The sequence below is a fragment of the Petaurus breviceps genome, unplaced genomic scaffold (assembly GCF_028583685.1).
Source record: "Petaurus breviceps papuanus isolate PSGF00001 unplaced genomic scaffold, PetGlider_PUasm1.0 90602, whole genome shotgun sequence".
NCBI classification, from domain to species: domain Eukaryota; kingdom Metazoa; phylum Chordata; class Mammalia; order Diprotodontia; family Petauridae; genus Petaurus; species Petaurus breviceps.
In genome coordinates, this window is record NW_027187283.1 from 6,319,897 (window position 1) to 6,325,744 (window position 5,848).

General features: G+C 34.7%; 1 pseudogene; it reads right to left on the minus strand.

Annotated features, from left to right (window-relative positions):
• Nucleotides 1-827: 827 nt before the first annotated feature.
• Nucleotides 828-5,587, minus strand: LOC138142753 (DNA excision repair protein ERCC-5 pseudogene; annotated as a pseudogene).
• Between the last annotated feature and the right edge of the window lie 261 nt (nt 5,588-5,848).

Sequence of the window (5,848 nt, forward strand, 5' to 3'; positions counted from 1 at the left end):
AGAATTTGGAACTCATAAAATGTTTTAAAAAGTATATGTAAATAGTATACACACACGCATACTTACACAGATATAGTTAGCACAGTGAGGAGAGCATTGTAGGTAATTATTCCCTTCTTCCCTTTCCCACACCCACCAGTTTATATATGAACGTTCTTTGGAAGAAAATAGTCTTTGGTTGGGATTCATGACAATCTTTCTGCTCACCTTGTTTTTTTTTTTGCGTATTTGTTTGTTTTTGTTTTTTGGTGGCATACACTTTGTTTTTGTTACTATATGGGTAAATATTGTTCATAATCTAACATGAATACTATTTCCTTTTCCAGGATGAAATTCATTATAATACTTCATTAACATAGGTTACTGTCCAAACTGTCTAATTCCTTTTTCTGTTGCCCTTTGGGTCACACACAATTTTTATTAGGGCTTGCTAGTTCTTTTTCTATAACAATTTCATTAGGGAATTTTATTACATCTGCTTTCTGTCTTTATGCATAAAATACACATGTACCTAAATTGAGACCTATGATTTCATGGCAGAGCTAGCTTCTGACCAAGTAAACTTATAAACTCTTTCAAATGAGGAACTATTCTAAAATCTATTCATTAAGAGTTGTGGGTCATTGAGAATTTAAGTTAGTTTGCCCAGAGACACACATCAGAGGCAAGATTTTGACCCAGCCATTTTGATTCTGAGACCAGCCCCTTATCTATTCCCGTATAAGGTTCTCATAGCTACAAGAAAATAGAAAAAAAAGATAGATACATAAATTGTTTTTTTTACTTTTTTTATCCTCCTAATTTTTCTTTGCTTCCCTTTCTTTTTCTCAAACATAATTTCCATCTTCCTCACTAGAGCTGCTAGTGTTCTCTTCACTCTTCTCAGGATTATGCTTTGCTATCTCCTGCAAACTTGAAGGGACAATATTTGAATGATGACTGACTATGTTTCCCCCTCTTGACCTTGTTTGAAGATTTAACTTCAACATCTTTCCACAAAGATACTTCAGATGAGTCTGATAAAAAGGCTTCTCCAACAAAGTAACCTCCACCATATTTATTCTTCTGATTATAACTTGAAAATATTTCATTTTAAATTTTGCAGTTTTTCTACTTTTTCCATTTTTCTTCTCAGATTTATCTTTTTAAGTGCCTAATATAAGTATAAAAAAAACTTCTGGCTCTCTGAATTTTAAATCCTTTAACATGTTGTTTCTCATGTTGTACCACCCTAAAGAAAGAATCAGTGCAGAATTGTTTCTCCTGCACATTCAGGTGTTTTAGTTAGATAACATCTGTCTTTGTTCTATTGTAGCCAAAATAATGCTGACAAAAGTTTCTAATTTTTTTTCAAGATCTAGTTTTCCCCATAAGAATTTTCATTTTGAATCATCCACCACAGATTTCAAGTAAGCTTCTTCACCAGCTGGGTTAGGGAAACCAGGAGAAAGTTGTAAATGTTGCAATTTCATTTTACATTGGTATCATGAGAATTGAGTGTTCTTGTCTTAGTTTGAGCTTCATTCTACCATTTTGAAAATTTTAAGTGAAGCTCCAAGCAACTTCCAGGAAATTTGTTTGAAATTTTCATATCTGTCACACAATCAACAGTTGGTATCCATTCTGTGTAATCACTTCTAAGCAAATACAACAAATTAATTAATTTATTCTCGTTTGTAGTTGGATGTGAAATCTATATAGTGGTAATATTAGACAAACTTATCTTTACTCAAGAAGTTTTTATGCATGTGCCATGCTTCAAAAAGCAAGGTACCTCTATCATCAGTAACTGTTCCAGAGGTCTGATTATAAGGTTCAAAATGGCAAACTGGGGTTCTGCATCCATAGGAATCTCAATGTAAGGAATGCCAAACAATCATAGAAGCTTCTGATTTTTTCAAGAGTATCTGGCCATTATAGTTGTGGCAATCTATTCTTGCTTCTGTTTTTGAGCTTTCAGTTAATTCTGTTTAACTAAAACTTCATTCTCCAGAACTATCACTTGCTCCAGATTAATATACTGTTATTAATTGATGGTTCCATCTGTTTCTTTTTCAGTCCCTTCCATTGGCTGCTTGACTGATTGCAATCTCTCAATAGAGGTTTGTTCTTTTATTTTTAATTTTAATAGGTTTTCTGTAGTCACAACAGCTCCTTTTCTCTCATTTTTCCCATGCTGAGGGAAAAGTCTGAATACTTCATGTATATTCAACTGAAATTTGTCACTACTACTTTACTTATCCACTTTAGCATCTACTGCTATTGCTTCAAAAAATGTTCTAATGTACTTCACTTAGTACACTCCTTCATATTAGTCAAAACTTCATGCTTTTTTGGTGGTGATGAATGGCTGAAATCTTCAGACTCAATGTCTATAGCATAAAACTTATGAAAGAACTCTTCTATTGCTTGTTTTTGACTCATTCTTGTTTGCCATTCCTTTTCATCTTCATATTCTGAGTTCTTTCCTATTTCTCTTGTAATGAAGGAAAAGACATTGATGTCATCTTCTCTTTGAACTTGGGTAAGACTAGGTAAGTGCTTCATCTTCTTTACTTTCACCTCTTGAGATAAAAAGCAATATATTTCTCACTTGAATGGCCTAATCTGCCTTCTGCTACTACTTATGAAACAGAAGTAAACTTGCACTTTGAAAACATATTTCAAGCTGTTTCCTCTTCTACATTTGTTTATTTTGCCTATTGAATCATTTTTATAGCTTGTCTTTTAAAGAATGTCTTCAAAAGTTTTCCTATAGTTTTCTTTCACTGGCTGCCAAATCTTTTATTTTCTTCTGCTAGTCAAAATCTACTTGTTCAACAATGGTGTTTCTCAATTGAAAACAGAAACAAAAACACCTGGCAAAGTTATTGAAATAAAGTGAGAAGATGGGCATTTTCAATTGAATTTCCATGCCTGTACCCCAATCTTTAAAGTGCTTGATTCAACTAGATGCCAATATCTGTTAAATATATTAAAAAAGATAATAATAAAAAGGTTTCAACTCAATGACCTCTAAGGTCCATTTCAGCTCAAGATCAACAATTTTCACAAATGGTAAGTAGCAAGTCAAAAGCAAGAATTTTTCCCTCTAGTATTTCTTGATGTAACTGTCTTCCTGAGCACTCAAGAAACTTCCAAAGTCCCCATACTGAACCCTAAGCATGCCTTAGCATAGCCAGGGGAATCTGCAGACATCAGCAAGCACAAGTGTCCACCAATAATTGAGCCTACTGGTACTCTAGAGCAGCCTCAGGGGAGAAAGGGACCTCCAGTGTCTAGATCACTGCTCCCCCATACCTCACACTGTGTGCTTCAGTGTACTTTCAGGGAAACGTAGAAACACCCCATCTGGTCTCGGCCTAGGCACACACCAGCCAGCTCCAACTCAGCACCAGGTAAGCTGCAGCATTATATAACTAGAAGCTGACAGAACCAGAGGCCACAGCATACAAAGCCACTAAGAACAAGAAGTGTGGAACAGAGCACTTTGTGTCCCAGAAGCAAGTCCAAAGTCCCTTGTCTCCCACTGCACTTGAGTTTTCACAGATCATTTCTGTGGAACCAGACCTCTTGGAAGCAACCTGCTGATTCTCTCCACAAATGATAGAGGAGTGTGCATTCTGGATGTTCAAGACTATTTGTACTATACTCTCCTGTAGCAGGTCAAGGCCCTTCAGTCACTGAATTCCTGGATCAGGAAAGAGAACATAGAAGTAGTAACACAGAGGGTATGATGTCCATACTCTATTTCTGAAGCTACCCCTTGACTATTCACAGTCCAAAAAAAAGAGGAAAAAACCTCTTCAGCTTAAAATAGAACAATTCCTTCTCAGTCACAAGTGGAATGAGTTTTCCTTACTCAACACCACACACCTCCTTTGGACATTAAGTTAAGGAATGAGAAGGATCAAATGAACACCCCACTATCTCACCTTCTGGTGGCCCCCATAAACATAATTCTTTAGATGTAGTTTTCTAAAATGTCCACCATATAGGAATATTTGATCAAAAAGCAGTATAGGATTTGTTTGCCAATTTAGGAATAATTTGGGATAATTTAAAATACTGCAGAATTTTCCAAATGTTCATAATATTCCACAGTTAGGCTCTGTTATTCTTGCAATTGCTTTTTTCCCCCTTTTGTTTCAGATGTAATTTTATCTCTGTTGGAAACCTGTGGCATAAAAATTCTACTGATGAGGAACAATAGCATATTTATAATGTATAATTTTAAAGAATGTATAAATCTTAAGGTATGATCTTAAAGAAGAAAATTAGAGAAGTGCTGAGTAAATGAAAGGTTAGGTGACTTCCAAGGTCACATAATAAAAGTAAAGATATGCCAGAGACAAGTCTAGAACCCAATTGTTCCTGATTCTAAGGTCAGCCCTCTATTGTAACCACACAATGCTAATTCTCAGTAGTATATTGGCATTTTATGCCTTACCATTGGTTGCTTTGTCTCTGTTTTCCTAGTACAATTCCTTGCTGAACTGTTTTCAGGGTCCTTTTTACTTCTTATTTGCAACTTTTGATTTATATCAGTTAAACATTTATAGGAAATAGTGATTAAAAATTTGACATATTTATTTTTTATCATTTATGATTTTTGACTTTAGCATATTTTAACAAATATTTTTGAAGCTGTTGTAATTATATCTAATTTTTTTCTGATCTTTAGCCTCTCCTTTAATTCTATTTTGACTTTGATCTTCACTTTAAGGCAATTATTTAGCAGTACAGAGATAGATATCTGATCCAGACATGGCCCACTTAACAGTAACCAGTTATTCTTTGTCTGTTAAAATATTGGCAAGTTCACTTTTCTGTGTAATTGTATTTCCGTGTTGACTAGGTTTAATATCTCCTGGCTCTTTTGGAACAAAGTTTCCAGGATATTTAGGTATAATGTTTCTCAGCATTCTATGATTTGGGGCCTTTTTTGCCCTTTAAACCTGAATGATATTTTTCAATACACTTTTCACTACTTTCCTTTGTAACCACATTAAAGAATTACTAAATATGAACATATATATTGATTAGGTTTGAATGATAATATCTTTATGGGGGGCAGCTAAGTGGTAGAGTGTATATAATACTGTGCCTGGTGTCAGGAAGTCAAATCTGGCCTCTGACACTTACTAGTTATGTGACCCTGAATAAGTCACTTACCCCTGTCTTCCTCCATTTCCTCATCTGTAAAATGAGCTGGAGATGGAAACGGAAACCACTCCAGTATCTTTGCCAATAAAAGGGGTCACAGAAACAACTGCAGTGACTTAAATGTCTATAAAATTTCTCTACTTTTGTTCTATACTGCTTATGGTGACATGTAAGCTGAAATTATTTTATACATTATAATTATGGTATGTAAAGATCATATGTTCTATGAGCTACTGGTTCTTATTACCCTTCAGGATATGATGAAACCAAAAGGATAATCTGAAATATATTTCCATTTAGATTAAATTTTCTTTGACCTCCAGGATCAAATATTAAATCTTCTTTGGGGCTTTTAAAACCTTTCAAAACCAGGCCCCTTTCCTACTTTTATAATCTTTTGCCATTTTTCACCTTTCCGCATGCTCTATGATCAAACAATACTAAACTTCTTGCTATTCTTCACCCATGAAACTCCTGACTCTGAACTTATTTAAGAGGTAACCACCATGCCTATTATAGTCTCCCTCCTCATCTCTCCTGCTTGGCTTTCCTGACCTCTTTAAATGCTGAGCTGAAATTCTCCCTTTTGCAGTCTTTTCCTGCTCTTTCTACTTAGATTATTGTCAATTTATACAGTATATATCCTGTATACAAAATTATGTGTATTCTGTTTCCCTCATGG